At 41.8% G+C, this 20,768-nt stretch overlaps 1 long non-coding RNA gene across 2 annotated transcripts in view; it reads right to left on the bottom strand.

Moving 5' to 3' along the window:
- Positions 1 to 20,768, bottom strand: part of LOC141058914 (uncharacterized) — a 50,283-nt gene that overhangs the window by 5,556 nt on the left and 23,959 nt on the right. The window lies entirely within an intron of this gene.

Here is a 20,768-nt window from a genome sequence, read left to right as displayed (position 1 = left end):
CTGGTGCTCCACGCAAAATCCCACCCCATGGGGTCAGAATGATCACAAGAACGGTGAGCAAAAATCCCAGAACCACGCGGGGGGACCTAGTGAATGAACTGCAGAGAGCTGGGACCAATGTAACAAGGCCTACCATAAGTAACACACTACGCCACCATGGACTCAGATCCTGCAGTGCCAGACGTGTCCTACTGCTTAAGCCTGTACATGTCCGGGCCCGTCTGAAGTTTGCTAGAGAGCATTTGGATGATCCAGAGGAGTTTTGGGAGAATGTCCTATGGTCTGATGAAACCAAACTGGAACTGTTTGGTAGAAACACAACTTGTCGTGTTTGGAGGAAAAAGAATACTGAGTTGCATCCATCAAACACCATACCTACTGTAAAGCATGGTGGTGGAAACATCATGCTTTGGGGCTGTTTCTCTGCAAAGGGGCCAGGACGACTGATCCGGGTACATGAAAGAATGAATGGGGCCATGTATCGTGAGATTTTGAGTGCAAACCTCCTTCCATCAGCAAGGGCATTGAAGATGAAACGTGGCTGGGTCTTTCAACATGACAATGATCCAAAGCACACCGCCAGGGCAACGAAGGAGTGGCTTCGTAAGAAGCATTTCAAGGTCCTGGAGTGGCCTAGCCAGTCTCCAGATCTCAACCCTATAGAAAACCTTTGGAGGGAGTTGAAAGTCCGTGTTGCCAAGCGAAAAGCCAAAAACATCACTGCTCTAGAGGAGATCTGCATGGAGGAATGGGCCAACATACCAACAACAGTGTGTGTCAACCTTGTGAAGACTTACAGAAAACGTTTGACCTCTGTCATTGCCAACAAAGGATATATCACAAAGTATTGAGATGAAATTTTGTTTCTGACCAAATACTTATTTTCCACCATAATATGCAAATAAAATGAAAAAAAAACAGACAATGTGATTTTCTGGATTTTTTTTTCTCAGTTTGTCTCCCATAGTTGAGGTCTACCTATGATATAAATTACAGACGCCTGTCATCTTTTTAAGTGGTGGAACTTGCACTATTGCTGACTGACTAAATACTTTTTTGCCCCACTGTAGGTCCAGGAGATGTCCTTTACTAGGCGATTTTGATCATTTGAGTTACAAGGATCCTGAAATTTGGGGCGCTACTGGACTAAAACCAAGAGCATCTCCACATTAAATGCACGAGACATGGCAAACTTGCAAAACAAAGCACTCCGTGGAGGTATGTCACATGCAATGATTCCTGACAGGTGGTTTATGGGACCCTGCCAAATATTATTATTATTATTTATTTATATAGCACCATTGATTCCATGGTGCTGTACATGAGAAGGAGTTACATACAAATTACAGATATCACTTACAGTAAACAAACTAACAATGACGGACTGATACAGAGAGGACCCTGCCCTTTCGGGCTTACATGCTACAGGATGGTGGAGAAGGAGACAGTATGTTGATGGGTTGCAGCTAGTGTTGAGCATTCCGATACCGCAAGTATCGGGTATCGGCCGATACTTGCTGTATCGGAATTCCGATACCGACTTCCGATATTTTTTCAATATCGGAATTCGGCATCGGAATCGGAAGTTCAAAGTTGATTGACAGACTGACGTCATCATGATGCGCGGTGTGTGCGCATCATGATGCGCCGTCATTTCGGGCCTTCCGGGGGTCTCTGCCGGCCTGCCGGGGGGCTGTGCCGGCCTGCCGGGGGGCTGTGTGGACTGCCCGGGGTCTGTACCGGCCTGCCGGGGGGCTGTGCCGGCCTGCCGGTGGTCTGTGCACCCTGTGGGGGTCTGTACCGGCCTGCCGGGGGGCTGTGCACCCTGTGGGGGTCTGTACCGGCCTGCCGGGGGGCTGTGCCGGCCTGCCGGGGGGCTGTGCTGATGTCCGGGGGTCTGTGCAAGCATCGTCCGATGGGACTACAAGTCCCATCGGGCGATGCCTGCTACCATGACAGTGATTGACACATTAGCCAATGATGGGACAGTAGTAGTCCCATCATCCGGCTAATGTGTTAAATGTTAAAAAAAAAAAAAAAATACTACATGCATGCTACATACATACTACATGCTACATACATACTACATATATACTACATACATACTACATGCATGCTACATACATACTACATGCATGCTACATACATACTACATGCATGCTACATACATACTACATGCATGCTACATACATACTACATGCTACATACATACTACATATATACTACATACATACTACATATATAATACATGCTACATACATACTACATATATACTACATACATACTACATACATGCTACATACATACTACATGCATGCTACATACATACTACATGCATGCTACATACATACTACATGCATGCTACATACATACTACATGCTACATACATACTACATATATACTACATGCATGCTACATACATACTACATGCTACATACATACTACATATATACTACATACATACTACATACATACTACATGCATGCTACATGCATGCTACATACATACCACATACATAACACATATATACTACATGCATGCTACATACATACTACATGCTACATACATACCATATACATACTACATGCATGCTACATACATACTACATGCATGCTACATACATACTACATGCTACATACATACTACATATATACTACATGCATGCTACATACATACTACATGCTACATACATACTACATGCTACATACATACTACATATATACTACATGCATGCTACATACTACATGCTACATACATACTACATATATACTACATGCATGCTACATACATACTACATGCATGCTACATACATACTACATGCTACATACATACCACATACATACTACATATATGCTACATGCATGCTACATACATACTGCATGCTACATGCATGCTACATACATACTACATGCTACATACATACCACATACATACTACATATATACTACATGCATGCTACATACATACTGCATGCTACATACATACTACATACATACTACATACATACTACATATATACTACATGCATGCTACATACATACTACATGCTACATGCATGCTACATACATACTACATACATACTACATGCTACATACATACCACATATATACTACATACATACAATACATTCATACAATACATACATAGACATACAGTACATATAACATAGAGTAACATACTTACCAATACTTGTCACATTGTTCCCCGAAGCCATTGTCTTTTCCGGAATAAATATTAACATAACAAACCACAAAAATACTCACCCACGATCCGAAGCAGTCCACGAGTGTGTCCCACGACGATCTTGGGTAGAGAACTGCAGCATCAGCTGATGCCGCCGTTCTCTACGGGCTGCAGGAATCCAATGACGAAAGGTAGGTATCCTTCCGCACTGTATTCCTCCGCCACTTAAAAAAAAAAAAGTCCCTAGTCTCACTTTATGCCATTGCTGCATGGGAAATTCCCACACAGCAATGGCATAAAGTGAGACTAGGGACTTTTTTTTTTTTTAAGTGGCGGAGGAATACAGTGCGGAAGGATACCTACCTTCCGTCATTAGATTCCTGCAGCCGGTAGAGAACGGCAGCAACAGCTGATGCTGCAGTTCTCTACCCAAGATCGTCGTGGGACACACTCGAGGACTGCTTCGGATCGTGGGTGAGTATTTTTGTGGTTTGTTATGTTAATATTTATTCTGGAAAAGACAATGGCTTCGGGGAACAATGTGACAAGTATTGGTAAGTATGTTACTCTATGTTATATGTACTGTATGTCTATGTATGTATTGTATGAATGTATTGTATGTATGTAGTATATATGTGGTATGTATGTAGCATGTAGTATGTATGTAGTATGTATGTAGCATGCATGTAGCATGTAGTATGTATGTAGCATGCATGTAGTATGTATGTAGTATGTATGTAGTATGTATGTAGTATGTATGTAGCATGCAGTATGTATGTAGCATGCATGTAGTATATATGTAGTATGTATGTGGTATGTATGTAGCATGTAGTATGTATGTAGCATGCATGTAGCATGCAGTATGTATGTAGCATGCATGTAGCATATATGTAGTATGTATGTGGTATGTATGTAGCATGTAGTATGTATGTAGCATGCATGTAGTATGTATGTAGCATGCATGTAGTATATATGTAGTATGTATGTAGCATGTAGTATGTAGCATGCATGTAGTATATATGTAGTATGTATGTAGCATGTAGTATGTATGTAGCATGTAGTATGTATGTAGCATGCATGTAGTATATATGTAGTATGTATGTAGCATGTAGTATGTATGTAGCATGCATGTAGTATGTATGTAGCATGCATGTAGTATGTATATGGTATGTATGTAGCATGTAGTATGTATGTAGCATGCATGTAGTATATATGTGTTATGTATGTGGTATGTATGTAGCATGCATGTAGCATGCATGTAGTATGTATGTAGTATGTATGTAGTATATATGTAGTATGTATGTAGCATGTAGTATGTATGTAGCATGCATGTAGTACATATGTAGTATGTATGTAGCATGTAGTATGTATGTAGCATGCATGTAGTATATATGTAGTATGTAGCATGTAGTATGTATGTAGCATGCATGTAGTATATATGTAGTATGTAGCATGTAGCATGCATGTAGTATATATGTGTTATGTATGTAGCATGTAGCATGCATGTAGCATGCATGTAGTATGTATGTAGTATATATGTGGTATGTATGTAGCATGCAGTATGTATGTAGCATGCATGTAGTATATATGTAGTATGTATGTTGCATGTAGTATTTATGTAGTATGAATGTAGCATGTATGTAGTATGTTGTATGAATGTAGCATGTATGTAGTATGCATGTTGTATGTATGTAGCATGTAATTTTTTTTTTTTTTTTACATTTAACACATTAGCCGGATGATGGGACTACTACTGTCCCATCATTGGCTAATGTGTCAATCACTGTCATGGTAGCAGGCATCGCCCGATGGGACTTGTAGTCCCATCGGACGATGCCTGCACAGACCCCCGGAGCCTGCACAGACCACCGGCAGGCCGGCACAGCCCCCCGGCAGGCCGGCACAGCCCCCCGGAGCCTGCACAGCCCCCCGGCAGGCCGGCACAGCCCCCCGGCAGGCCGGCACAGCCCCCCGGAGCCTGCACAGACCACCGGCAGGCCGGCACAGACCACCGGAGCCTGCACAGACCCCCTGGCAGGCCGGCACAGCCCCCCGAAAGGCCCGTACAGACCCCAGAGAGGCTGTACAAGGGCAGGAAAGGGTTTTTCTTATTCCGATACCGGAAGTCCCATAGACTTGAATGGGACTTCCGGTATCGGAATCGGCGATACCGATACTTTTTTTAAAGATCGGCCGATACCATCCGATACGATACTTTGAAGTATCGGACGGTATCGCTCAACTCTAGTTGCAGCAATTCCGGTGTTGGTTGAGGTGATATCACTGGTAGTGGTGAGAGAGAAGGAGATAGCGGGGTCATTGCAGGCTGTAGGCTTTCTTGAAGAGGTGGGTTTTCAGGTTCCGTCTGAAGGATCCAAATGTGGTTGATAGTTGGACTTGTTGGGGCAAAGAATTCCAGAGAATAGGGGCTATTCGGGAGAAGTCTTGGAGGCGGTTGGGTGAGGAGTGAATAAGTGTGGAGGAGAGGAGGAGGTCTTGGGGGGACCAGAGATTACGTGAGGGAAGGTATCGGGAGATTAGTTCAGAGACATATGGGGGAGACAGGTTATAGATGGCCTTGTAGGTCAGTATTAGTAATTTGAACTGGATATGCTGAGGGAATGGGAGCCAGTGAAGAGATTTGCAGAGGGGAGAAGCGGAGGAGTAGCGAGGAGATGAATTAGTCAGGTGTCAGAGTTAAGGATGGACTGGAGAGGTGCAAGGGTGTTAGCAGGGAGACCACAGAAAAGGATGTTGCAGTAGTCGAGGCGGGAGATGATGAGGGCATGCACAAGCATTTTAGTAGATTGAGGGTTGAGGAAAGGACGGATTCTGGAAATATTTTTGAGCTGGAGGTGACCGGAAGTAGAAAGAGCTTAGATGTGCAGTTTGAAGGACAGGGCAGAGTCAAAGGTTACTCCGAGGCAGCGGACTTCCGGTACTGGGGAAAGTGTGATGTCATTAATTGTTATAGCTAGGTCGGGCAAGGAAGATCTGTGAGATGGAGGAAAGATGATAAGTTCAGATTTGTCCACATTGAGCTTGAGAAAGCGAGAGGAGAAGAAGGAGGATATGTCTGATAGACACTATGGGATTCTGGACAGCAGAGAGGTGACGTCTGGGCCAGAGAGGTAGATCTGAGTGTCATCAGCATAAAGGTGGTAGTTGAATCCGTGGGACTTTATGAGTTGCCCCAGACCAAGTACATAGTTTGAGAAGAGTAGGGGTCCTAAAACAGAGCCTTGGGGGACTCCAACAGAGAGAGGGTGGGATGAGGAGGTGGTGTGGGAGTAGGAGACGCTGAATGTGCAGTTGGAAAGGTATGAGGAGATCCAGGATAGGGCAAGGCCTTTAATGCCGAAGGAGGAGAGGATCTGTAGTAGGAGGCAGTGGTCAACTGTGTCGAATGCAGAGGACAGGTCTAGAAGCAGGAGTATAGAGTATTGTCCATTTGATTTGGCTGTAAGTAGGTCGTTAGTAATTTTGGTCAGGGCTATCTCAGTGGAGTGATGGTGGCGGAAACCAGATTGTAGATTGTCAAAGAGCAAGTTAGATGATAGGTGGGAGGAAAGTTCAGCGTGGACGTGCTGTTCCAGGAGTTTGGAAATGAATGGGAGCAACGATATTGGGCGATAGCTGGACATAGCGATTGGGTCGAGGGTTGGCTTTTTAAAGATAGGCGTGATTGTGGCATGTTTGAAAGCAGAAGGGAAGGTACCGGACGTTAGTGATAGGTTGAAGAGGTGGGTAAGGGATGGGATAAGTGTGGTGGCGAGGTTGGAGAGGAGGTGGGATGGGATGGGGTCGAGTGCACAGGTTGTGAGGTGCGATTTGGAGAAGAGACGATTAAGCTCCCCTTCAGTGATGTTGGAGAGTGAAGTTATGGGGTTTGGGCATTGATCTGGTATACAAAGGGGTTGTGGTGATTGAGTGATGAAGACTTGCCTTGTTTGATCAATCTTGTTTTTGAAGTGTGTGGCAAAGTCCTCGGCAGAGATGAGGGAGGTTGGATGAGGCAGTGGTGGGCGGAGGAGGGAGTTAAAAGTTTTGAATAACTGTTTTGGGTTGTAAGATAGGGAAGATATGAGGGTTGTGAAGTAGGCCTGTTTAGCAGAGGTGAGGGCAGATTTGAAATCGAGTGTTGCCTGTTTGAATGTGGTGAAGTCATCTTGCAAATATGTTTTCTTCCATAGCCGCTCTGCAATCCTGGACACTTGCCGGAGCTTTTTAGTGGTGTTATTGTGCCATGGTTGTCTGTTGATACGTCACATTCTGCCATGAACGAGAGGGGCAACCGCGTCAATAGCTGATGCGAGAGTGGCATTGTAGAAAGCAGCGTCTGTGTCATGGAGTGAGGATATGGATGCCAGTGGTAGAATAGAGTCAGAGAGCGCGTGGGTGTCTTGGTGTGCAAGGTTTCTGCGGGGGTGCGCGTGTTGCTGGACATGGGTGCCAGGTGAGGAGGACAGGGATGAGAAAGTGAGTAGATGGTGGTCAGATAGAGGGAGAGGGGAGGTGGTGAAGTTAGAAAGAGAGCAGAGACGGGTGAAGACCAGGTCTAATGTGTGTCCATCTGTGTGGCTGGCTGAGGAGGACCACTGAGTAAGTCCAAAGGATGAAGTAAGGGACAGGAGTTTGGAGGCTGCTGACTGAAGGGTATCAGTGGGGATGTTGAAGTCACCCATGATGATAGGGGGTGTCAGTTGAAAGAAAATGAAGAATCCTGGTAGAGAATTGGTCAATAAAGGCAGTGGTCGGGCCTGGAGGTCGGTATATGACAGCCTCTTGGAGGTTGGAGGGAGAGTAGATGGGGACAGAGTGGAATTCAAAAGAGGGGAGGATTAGGGAGGGAAGAGGTGGGATTGGGTTGAAGGTGCAGTTGGAAGAAAGGAGAAGACCCACTCCTCCACCGTGTCTGTTGCCAGGGCGTGGAGTGTGGGTAAAGTGGAGGCCGCCGAAACACAGCGCAGAAGGGGAGGCGGTGTCAGAGGGTGTCAGCCATGTTTCTGTGAGACTGAGGAAGGCAAGATTGTGAGAGAAAGAGGTCATGAATCATATGGAGCTTATTGCAGATGGAGCGGGCATTTCAAAGTGCTCCCGAGAGAGGGAGCAGGGGGTTGGGTGTCAATGGCACAGGTTTTAAGTTGGAAAGATTGCGGTAGTTCTTATTAGATAGGGAGCGGTAGGAAGGGGAAGTAATGGGGGGTATGAGCTGTGGGGGTCCAGGATTGGGAGTTATGTCGCCAGCAGTGAGAAGCAGAAAGAGGGAGAGCAGATGGGAGGAGAGTGAGCAGCTTGTTTTATGTTTTATTCGGACAGATTTGAGGTTGAGGAGCAGGTCAGCAGAGGAGGTCATGTGGGGGGGAAAGAGGGAAGGGGAGATGATTATTTTGGACTAAAGGAGTAAACACTGTGAGGGCATATGTAAACATGGTGAAGAAATAAGATAGGTTAAGAAAAGCTAAGTCCAAGTAATAAGAAGGGCTTACTCAGCAGACATACCCAAAAGAGACAGGTAGATAGAGTGGGGTCCTGACTCCTACTGAGACTAACTGCCGTAGTAATAACGGCATTTTCATGATACTTTTGCTGCAGCGATACTTATGCTGCAGGGACACACGTGCACCCCCTAGGCGGCATCTGAATATATAGGACTGAGTAGAGGATCAGGTGAGAGGGATTGTGGGAACTGATTTGGAATAAATTACCAATTGCCTAGCACACCAGGGGATGTTAGACAATCAAAGGCACAGGGCCTGGCTACATCCATATGCTAGTAACACCTTACACCTGATAACATCTCTACTGGCCGCAACATGGCCATACAACAGTAAGTATTGAGTTCAATGCAACATACTTCCCTGTATGTCACTTCCTGTCATGGGATAATTTGTGTCTTTTGTTTAAATGCTCTAACTACAATCCATAAAAAACGGATGGCATATGGATGGTGTGAGTACTGTGCGTTTTTTTCTCCATCCATTGACTTGCATTGGCGAGTCTCGTCCGAGACACGCAGCATGCCGCAGCATGCCGTGATTTTTTTCTCAATCAGATTTCAGCTGAGAAAAAAAAATTGCAGATGAGATGTAAACCATTGAATAAGATTGGTCAGAGTGCAATCCGATTTTTTATCAGATTGCACTTGTCCGTTTTTCTCGCAAATAAGTATGAGCCCTTAGTCACATGCTGACGAGCTGCTCTTCCTAATTCTCTCAATGTTCAGTGAAAAACTGAGAAGCAGGAAGAAAAGCTAGTTGTCACGTGACCATAAGTATGAAAATCGCATATGAGTGTAGCGGCTATGGAACCAGCAAGCAGAGCTGAATCCTGACAGTGAGGATATTACACACTGTTAGGATTGATTACAGGGCTTCATTTTATATTAAATGGCTTGTCCAGGTTTTTGATGAAAGTCTGCAGTCATTCCAGGTGAGACGTCCGAATTCTCACAGTGAATAGTGCATACTCCCATACAGAATGGACCCATGGCAGCGGCAAGTGTGGATGGTCATGTGAGGAAAAAAATTAAATGAGAACAAATAAGGTGGTGTGGTGTATGTAAGGCAACAGATATAATGCAATGACTACAAAATATATGAATAAACAAAATTAAATTGATACCGAAAAATGTAAAGATATACATTAAAAACAATTAAAAGACGAGGGGCATGCATTATCCCATTGTAACACAGGACACAGGCCCTATCTTAGTGGAGCTCCCCGCAGGGCCTGAGGTTACTCGGTACCGGGCCCGTTGACTTCAATGGGGGATGTCACAGTGACAGTAACCCGGTCCGTGACCCTGGGCGTCCATTAATAAAATAGAGGAAAGTTGTGTGATGTTGAAGCGTGACGCCACCTGTGATGTTCGGAAATTAACAGCCGACGCTGCGGTTTTTGGTCCCCTGGGGCTGATGGTGGCACAGCCAAGATGGTTCCGCTCCCCACGGTTAGAGTGGGGGCCCCAGGGCAAATATATTTGATTAACAGTTCAGATGTCGGTGAACATTGGGGTGTGGAGAAATAAGAGGACACAGAGAGGTTCAGTTTCTTTACCTTTCACTGGCAAGTGGTTGCGATCCGGAGTACCACATACAGGTGATGGATTGAGTCTGGCTCACCTGGATGCATCCAAGGGATCCACCCTGCCAGGTGGGGGTTTGAGACCTTCCTTCTGCGCTTTGTGTGCGGGTCTCTGCTGTTTGTAATTTTCCCTTCCTGGCCCCCAGAGAGCAGCTCTTCCCCCCAGTTTTGGGTTCAGAGCTCCCTCTGCTGGCCTGGAGTGGGAGCTGTGTTGTGTGTTGTGTTTAACTGACAGAGAGACCCTTCATTGCTTCAAGCATGACATCACACTCCCTAGGAGGAAGGTAATGCCACTGTGGCAACCATACTACTGGGGGTGCCACACTTTTGTTCCCAATATTGTGTTTGCACCCATTTACCCCTCAGTTCCAAAACTGTGAATTTACCCATCCCCTCCTCGCTCCCAATACTGTGTCTACACCCATTTCCCTTTGCTCACCATAATGTGTCTGTATTCAATATCCCCTCTCGCTCCTCATACTGTATCTACACCCATCCCCCTCTCTTGTTTTCAATAATATGACTGCACCCATACCTTCCTCTCTCGCTCCCCATACTGCATCTGCACCCATACCCTCTTGCTTCCCATATTATGTCTGTACTAGTGATGAGCGAGCACTAAAATGCTTGGGTGCTCATTGCTTGGGTCGAGCAAATTGGAATAGTCGGGTACTCGGATAGAACAACGAGCCCAATGTAAGTCCATGGAAGACCCAAGCATTTTTGCTGTGATCCCACCCAGGGGTCCTTTAAAGGTCTAAAAACATCTGAAAATGATGGAAACACTGCTCAAATGACACGGGGACATCATGGGGATCGCCCCTGGAAGCATTCCTGAGTCCTAGTTCACAGCTTTAAACAATCTTTTCCGAGATTCATGTCATTTTTCCCGGTGCAACAAAAAACACACCAAAACAAATTTTGCTGGGAAATATGTTAAGGTACATCCTTTGCAGGTTAATGACTTGCCTGTAAGGTAAAATAATTAACCCCAGTCCAAAATGTTCCTCCCCGACTTGGGCTTAGTTCAGACGTAGCATTTTTCAACTTTAACATTGCTTTCAACCACTACAAATGCATTCACTGAGAAATGTCATTGTAACATTTAACAACCCTAGCTGGCCATGTGGTCTGTGACACATAAGCAGACCCATCTTGTTTCATTTATGAAGGAGGGACTCTTAAAGTCATAGAGCCTATTTTTGCTGGTGCATCAGGCGGCATTATTCTTCTTAAAGGGCCATTATTAAACAGTGGGTCTCCTAAACTGTTGTAGCCTATGCTGTGAGTGGATGGGCTGCCAAGAATTACGACGCACCCCAATACCCCTTTCATAAGATGTCCAGGAGGGCCTCCATAAAAAATGTTGCATTGAATGCAAGGCCTGCTACCAATTCATATGCACCCCAGTAATCCTTTGAACCCACACACTGGATGGGCCCAGGAAAATCCACTTCACGTTATTCATTTTGTACTCCCGTACTCTTTGATATACACATTGGCAGCAAGGCCAGCTCTGCTGCATAGTCATATGCACCCCTTTACACCTTTGAACCCACATACAGTATGGGCCCAGGAAAATCTACGTCACCATATTCATTTTCTACTCCCGTACCCTTTTGTTTATGCAGTGACAGCAATGTCTGCCCTGCTGCATAAACATATGCACCCTATTACACCTTTGAACCCACATACTGGATGGGTCCCATAAAGTCTACTTCACCATATTAATTTTCTTCTTCCATACTCTTTTTGTTACGCATTCACAGCAAGGCCAGCCCTGCTGCAAAGTCATATGCACCCCATTACGCCTTTGACCCCACATATAGTATAGACCCAGGAAAATCAAGTTCGCAGTATGCATTTTGTACTCCCGTACTCTTTGTTTTACACATTGGAAGCAAGGCCAGCCCTGCTGCATAGTCATATGCACCCCATTACGCCTTGGAACCCACATACTGGATGGGCCCCGTAAAATCCACTTCACCATATTCATTTTCTACTTCTGTATTCTTACACAGTGACAGCAATGTCTGCCCTGCTGCATAATCATATGCACCCCATTACGCCTTGAAACCCACATACTGGATGGGCACATGAAAATCCACTTCACAATATTCATTTTGTACATACAGAAGTTGCCAATGATAGACATAAAATGTCTAAGTTAATCTACCCAAGTGATGAATAAGGGGGCTTCAGTGCAAGATTTCCAACATATCAAAGTAAGTGGCATTTTCACGCAAAAGCAAAAAAAATTACTTACACCTCCATGCAAAGTGTGCGTTTTCTCCACAGAAACCCTTGAAGATCATTATATTTTTTTCGTCTGTTATTGTATCAGATAAAGAAAATAATGTGGCTTCCCTGAAATCGTCTTCTGATGGCAAAGAAAAGCATTCAGTGAACTGCAAAACTGTAGGCAAAGATCGTACATTGCAAGATGGTGGACGTTAAACAAGGCATGGTTCCCAAAGATTATTTTCAAATGTCAGAAAAGTGCGTTCTTCACCTACTAAATCCATTTCACAATGTTCAAATATAAAATCTCATAGAAAATCCCACAGAGTTAAGGAGAACTGACTGCAAGGAAAAAAATGAAAGAATCTGCATCTCTTCCACCAAAATTTGCTAACACTTCAGAGTTGTGGCTGATAAAAATCTCACCAATTACTCCAAAAGCGAGTGAAACAGATTACTTAAAATCCTTGCAAGACTATAAAGTTTACTAATGTGAAACAAAATGATGTCTGTTTTCAGTAAAACTTTTGAGAATAACCAACAATGCAGTCTGAATGACGTGATTGGAGACAGGAGACCGTTAGTTAAAAAAAAAATAGCGTACCATGAAACCTCAAGCTGTCAAACCCTTTCTTGGTTTTCAAATGGTAATGGAATCCCGACACTATGTTGAGTGCAGGATGCACTACATTGAAGGACAGTCAACTTTTTGTATTTTTTAATGGTATGATAGTTCCCTCTTTGCAGAATTATTTACTGGAGAATTTGACTATTTGATTTGCCAAGTTTTTAACGCTGAGGTTCAGATATGGCTTTAAAGAAGGCTAATACTTGCAATATAACGCAATTTTATTTCAAAGTACAAAATTCAAGGAATAGTATGACTGAATAGTATGAATGTGTACACTTTTGTATATTTTAACATACAAATGTTAAGTACATATAAGGATTAAATACATATAATGATTAAGTATGTATAAAGATTAACTACATACAGTATACTTACATCATCACCAAGAGGCTTTCAAACATCATACATCTGGAATATCAGAGAAGCAACACCAAGACAGAGAACCCCTGCGAGATTCACTACACTGCATGGGCGTCCCCAATTATGCAGGTATGAACACACTGTACATGTAATATTGTAATGGGGAGGTGGGAAGAATTATTTTTACATAATGATAGTAATCCCTTTAAAAGGAATGTGGTATGGATGGGTAGATTCATTGATGATTTGCTGTTTATCTGGAGAGGTACACAATTGGAATTACAGAATTTTATATATTATATTAATATCAATGATTTCAATTTGAAATTTACCTTTTGTTCTAACAAAAATTCGATTAATTTTTTGGATGTTACTTTGAGGACTAATACAGATGGGAAGGTTGAGATTTTACCTTTTAGAAAACCTACAACTTCTAATAACATTTTAGCAGAGGATTCTTGCCATCCACCCCATGTTATAAAAAATCTTCCCATTGGTGAATTAATAAGGATTAAAAGGAATAGTACAGACCCTGCTACCTTTGAGATTGAAAAACTAAAAACTTGTAAGAGATTAAAGAAAAGAGGATACTCCCGATGGTGTCTTGATAGAGCGGATAAAATTGTTAATGAAGTAAAACATAGTGACCTTTTTGGCGAAAAGAAAAAAGATTCTGATACTAGAAAATCTACAATAATTTTTTCAACACAATATAGTACAGATTTTTATAATATCAAGAAAATTCTTCTGAAATATTTACCCATTCTTAATCAGGACCCAAAATTAAGGGAAATCTTGAGAAATAACAAAATTGAATTTATTGCCAAAAAAGCACCTTCTTTAAGGGATATCCTTTCCCCGAGTTATTTTTCTGAAAAAATCCACCACTCCAACAACGTGGTTGGATATGAAAGGGTTTTTTCCATGTGGTGCAAGAAAGTGCAAGTGCTGTCATTTTGCGAAAAAAAATCGAAACTTTTTTCTTCATTTGCTTATAAAAAAACCTATGTAATTAACAACTTTATTAATTGTAGTTCTGACTATATCATATATTCAATAGAATGCACCATTTGTTTGATCCAATATATTGGTTGTACTTCAGGACCCTTAAAAAGGCGTATTCGTAAACATCTGAGCGATATTGAGAGCACTACGGCACTTACTATTTCTGCTGCATCTCGACATTTTGTGATAGTCCATGGAAGAAACACAGATTCATTTTCCTTTATGGGCATTGAAAAGGTTTTTCCACCTCCACGTGGCGGTAATTATAAACGCAAATTATTAAATAGGGAGAGTTTTTGGATTTTTACTTTAGGTAGTCGTACACCAGATGGCATGAATAAGAGACAGGACCTTATTACTTGTTATTGAATGTGTTTCCATTTTTTTTTTTTTTAAAGAAAGAAGGATTAAAGGGAATCGAACAAGAAATAAATAAGAAATAATAAATTTATAATTAAAATTGATGATCTATCCATCTGGTGAATGTATATTTATGCATATATATATATATATATATATATATATATTTTGTTTGTTGTATTTTTGTGTCAAGATATTTATTTAGTGACATTATTATGATGTAGAATGCCGGAACATTTTTTCCCATATATATATTTGTATACTTGTTAACTGACTTTTCATATGCTCTTTCCATGTATCACTATTAATTGGGGTTTTGTCATCATAGGGTTAAAGTATGAGAGGACTTACTCTTGATTTTAATTCCTTTTTTCATCCCTTCCCCCCTCTTCCTTATATATTGGTAGCTTAATTTTCAGTTGGACAGGCCATGTGGAAGGCGTTAATTCGCCGAAACGCGTAGTCTGAGAGGCTAGCCCCCCCTTCCCCTAATCTATTTATCTACTGTCCAGAAGTGTGGATTTATTATATGATGGACTTTAATAATAAAAATCTTTGCTAATGCAAGGAAAAACTTTTTAAAATTTTGCATCCTGGATTTTGTCCACTGGAGTTTAAAGTTACATTTTTTCATTTGTATATTTTAACATACAAATGTTAAGTACATATAAGGATTAAATACATATAATGATTAAGTATGTATAAAGATTAACTAGATACAGTATACTTACATCATCACCAAGAGGCTTTCAAACATCATCCATCTGGAATATCAGAGAAGCAACACCAAGACAGAGAACCCCTGCGAGATTCACTACACTGCATGGGCGTCCCCAATTATGCAGGTATGAACACACTGTACATGTACAGGTACCCCAGTTTTTGCTTCTGTCTTAGTCATGTTTCTCTGGTCTTATATAGTGATTTACACTATGTAGTAACTAGTTTCACCCAGCCCTTCAAGTGGCCAGCTTTCAAGGTCAGATGAAACTGAGATATCATGGAGTCATCGGACGAGGGGACATAAACCCTTAGAATATAAAAGCCACAAGGATTTAGATAAAACCACCACAGACAGAGGTTAAGTAAACCTTAATGTTTTACAATGACAAACAACAAACATATAGTAAGTTAGAACTGTTTGTGAGGTTAACAAACAAACAGTTCTCAAGATTGTGTCACTGTGAACATTGTCTGTCACATCTGTAAATGTTTGACCAGAAATACAGCTATGTAATTGTCTGAATGCATTCTGTGTATTTCAATATGGACTCAAAATATCCATTTGCATATTCACACTACACTATTAGCAGCATTCATATCTTTATTCAACCTTTCTAGAAAAACTTAAGCTTAACCCATTGAGTACTCTGGATAATCATGACAATCTTCTTAACCAGTATCTATAGGTAAGTAATGTTAAAACTAGCTGCTAATATGCATTCTGGAAATAAAAGAGAGAACTCCAAGAATGTGAAGATGTTCTAAAACATAGCTGTGACCATGCTCAATTTTCCATAACTGTTCCATTCTGCTGTGTAGTAAATATTGGAGACACAATATATGATTTGACATCCTTTCAAAAAAATACCTTACAGATAAAAGAGCATTTATTATTATTCCTGTTTATTATCCAGGAAAGAAGGAACATGCAGTCTCCCTCATAGAAGTTAACTCACCCAAAATTGATTACATTATGTACTCTGCATCTGCAAGCATTCAGCTGTCACTTTTTGCTATTGAACACTTACCATTTGATGCAGCCAAAGTGATGGCTTTCAATAAGATAAAACATATAGTGGCAACAGATATATTTCTATTGAGCTACTGAGCCAAAGTAACAGCATTGCTTTATCAAAGTTACATATGCAGTATATTGTGTCCAATGTGATCAACCAGTCAACAAAAAACGGAGCTTTACAAGTGAGGTCTTTAAAGCACAACATTTTTCTGAAGTATTTGTAAACCAGGATGTGGTTTACACATGTGGGAGTACCTTGGTAACAAATATACTCTTGTCAGCACAGACACACTTGCCCAAAATTGTACTGCCTATAACAGCACAGAAGATGTTCCCCCTGGTCATCTATTGGCTGTTATGGAGGAGACAGTGATGAAGGCCTCAGTAACAAGTAGGCTAAATGTAGAGGACCGAGTCTCCTAGACTAGTAATGCCCATACACGCAGTGCATAGGTTGACAAACATTTCCCCATGAGGTGGAACTTTGTAAAAAAAATATTATTGCAATCATAGACACCCTTGCCCAAAATTGTACTTCCATAAACAGCACAGAACACGTTCACCCTGGTCATGTAGTTGCAGATAAGAGGTAGACATTGAAAAGGGCTCAGTAAAAAATGGGCTCAAGGTAAAAGGACCGGGTCTCTTACACTTATCATGCCCATACATGCAGTGCATGGGCTGTCAACCAGTTCCCAATGGGGGTACACATTTTTAAATACTATACTCTGGGCATCATAGACATCCTTGTGAAACAAAGAATCTGCATCTTTTCCAACAAAATTTGATAACACTTCAGAACTGTTGCCGAAATAAAACACCTAAATTGGGCAAAAAACTAGTGATACAGATTCCTTAAAATCGTAGCAAATCTCAAAACTAATGTGCAAGAAAATTATGCATGCTTTCATTAAAGCTCTAGAGAAGAAGCAACAATGCAGTCTGAATAACGTGATTGTGGACGGGAGACAGTTAGTTTAAAAAAATCTAAAAACATTTCTAAAGTGTACCCTGAAACCTCAAGCTGTCAAAGTCTTCCTGTAATTGCAAATGGTTATGGAAACCCTACAATATGTTGAGAGCAGGATGCAATATATTGTTGGACGACAAACATTTCGTAATTTTTTATGGTATGATGGGACCCTCTATGAAGAATTATTTTCAGGAGAATATGACGATCAACAGCAATCACATGTTTATTCAGCCTTTCAAGAAAAACAGAAGCTTAACCCATTGAGTACTTGAAGAGAATCATTACAATCAACTTTCCCAGGATCTACAGGCAATTAATGAAAAACACAGCTGCTACTATGTATTCCTGAAATAGAAGAGAGAATAGCAATAATGTGAAGATGTTCGAAAACATAACTGTGACCATGCTAAATTTTACCTAACTGTTCCTTTCAGTTGTGGAGTAAATATTGGAGACACCATAGATGATCACAGAGCCTTTCAACAAAGTAATTTAGAGATAATAAGATAATTTTTTTTATCTTCCTGTTTATAATCCAGTAAAGAAGGAACATGCAGTCGCACTCATAGAAGTTATCGCTTCAAAAAATGATTAAGTCCTCTGCATCTACAAGCATTCAGCCATCACTTTTTTGTATTGAACTCTTGCCATTTGATGCAGCCAAAGTTATGGCTCTCAAGGAGAGAAACAAATATAGTGGACAAAGAAATATTTGTAATGAACTACTGAGCCAAACTAACAGCATTGCTTTATCAAATTTACTTGAAGTGTGTTGTGGCCAATGTGAGCAACCAGGCAACACAAAAAGGAGCTTTTCAAGTGAGCTGTTTAAGGTGCACAAATGTTATGAATTCTTTGCCAACAAGGATGTAGTTTACCTTTTTTAATAAATAAAATATTGCAATCACAGCCCCCTTGCTCAAAATTCACCGGCCTATAACAGTACAGAACACGTTCACCCTGGTCATCTAGTGGTAGGTAAGGAAGAGACATTGCAGGAAACCGAGTTAAGAAGTAGGCCCAATGTAGAGGTGTGGGTCTCTGAAACTTGTAATGGAGTGCATAGGCTGACCAGCATTTCACCAATGGGGGGTACCTTTTTTAATAAATAAACTATTGCCATCACAGCCCCCCTTGCCCAAAATTCACCGGCCTATAACAGTGCAGAACACATTCACCCTGGTCATCTAGTGGTAGGTAAGGAAGAGACATTGCAGGAAACTGAGCTAAGAAGTAGGCCGAATGTAGAGGTGTGGGTCTCTGAGACTTGTAATGGAGTGCATAGGCTGACCAGCATTTCACCAATGGGGGGTACCTTTTTTAATAAATAAACTATTGCCATCACAGCCCCCCTTGCCCAAAATTCACCGGCCTATAACAGTACAGAACACGTTCACACTGGTCATCTAGTGGCAGGTAAGGAAGAGACATTGCATGAAACCGAGTTAAGAAGTAGACCCAATGTAGGGGTGTGGGTCTCTGAAACTTGCAATGGAGTGCATAGGCTGACCAGCATTTCACCAATGGGGGGTACCTTTTTTAATAAATAAAATATTGCCATCACAGCCCCCCTTGCCCAAAATTCACCTGCCTATAACAGTACAGAACACGTTCACCCTGGTCATCTAGTGGCAGGTAAGGAAGAGACATTGCAGGAAACCGAGTTAAGAAGTAGGCCCAATGTAGGGGTGTGGGTCTCTGAGACTTGTAATGGAGTGCATAGGCTGACCAGCACTTCACCAATGGGGGGTACCTTTTTTAATATGTGGCCTTTTTTTGTGGGCTAAATACTGCTGTATTTAAACAAAAGTGACAGCCAGCCCAAAAAAATAAAACAGCCGTAAACTGGCCAAAGATTGAGCACGCACAGATATGATCTACCATGGAGATACCACACCAAAAAATGTGTGGCCTGTATTCCAATTGCACCTGGGGCTAGCCATATACGGCTAATATATTCCACAGGTAGCAGCAGCAGCAGAACACAGGAAGGGAATGGACCTTCTTGATGTATGCAATGCTCTACACTGTGTTCCAAATTATTATGCAAATGATATTTTTCTATGATTTTCCTAAATAGTCGGTACAAATGACAGTCAGTCTAATAAAAGTCATCACCTGTTAGAGTATACATCAAATTTTATTGAAGAAACCTCCCAATGATAACAGTATAATCTCCAAAATGAATAAAAACTCAAATTGCACTGTTCCAAATTGTTAGGCACATTAGAATTTCTAAACATTTGATATGTGTTAAAGAACTGAAAATGTTCATTTGTGGAATTTGCAGCCTTAAGAGGTCAAATTCACTGAACAAAAAAGCTATTTAACTCCAAAACATCCTAACAGGCCAAGCTACATGTTAACATAGGAACCCTTCTTTGATATCACCTTCACAATTCTTGCATCCATTGAACTTGAGTTTTTTGAGAGTTTCTGCTTGTATTTCTTTGCATGAAGTCAGAATAGCCTCCCAGAGCTGCTGTTTTGATGTGAACTGCCTCCCACCCTCATAGATCTTTTGCTTGATGATACTCCAAAGGTTCTCTATAGGGTTGAGGTCAGGGGAAGATGGTGGCCGCACCATGAGTTTATCTCCTTTTATGCCCATAGCAGTCAATGACTCGGAGGTATTCTTTGCAGCATGAGATGGTGCATTGTCATGCATGAAAATGATTTTGCTCCTGAAGGCACATTTCTGCTTCTTATACCATGGAAGACAGCTGTCAGTCAGAAACTCTATATACTTTGCAGAGGTCATTTTCACACCTTCAGGAACCTTAAAGAGCCCTACCTGCTGTTTCCCCATGATTCCGGCCCAAAACATGACTCTTCCACCTCCTTGCTGATGTCGCAGCCTTGTTGGGACATAGTGGCCATCCACCAACCATCCACTACTCCATCCATCCGGACCATCCAGGGTTGCTCGACATTCATCAGTAAACAAGACTGCATGAAAATTAGTCTTCATGTATGTCTGGGCCCACTGCTACCATTTCTCCTTGTGAACACTGTTTAGGGGTGGCCAAATAGTAGGTTTATGCACCACAGTAAGCCTTTGAAGGATCCTACACCTTGAGGTTCGAGGGACTCCAGAGGCACCAGCAGCTTGAAATATCTGTTTGCTGGTTTGTAATGGCTTTTTAGCAGCCGCTCTCTTAATCCGATGAACTTGCCTGGCAGAAACCT

Source organism: Dendrobates tinctorius, unplaced genomic scaffold, assembly GCF_039654945.1.
Source record: "Dendrobates tinctorius isolate UK_male_01 unplaced genomic scaffold, ASM3965494v1 ptg000219l, whole genome shotgun sequence".
Classification (NCBI taxonomy): domain Eukaryota; kingdom Metazoa; phylum Chordata; class Amphibia; order Anura; family Dendrobatidae; genus Dendrobates; species Dendrobates tinctorius.
Note: the sequence above shows the minus strand (reverse complement) of the source record. Positions and strands in the feature narration are given on the sequence as shown.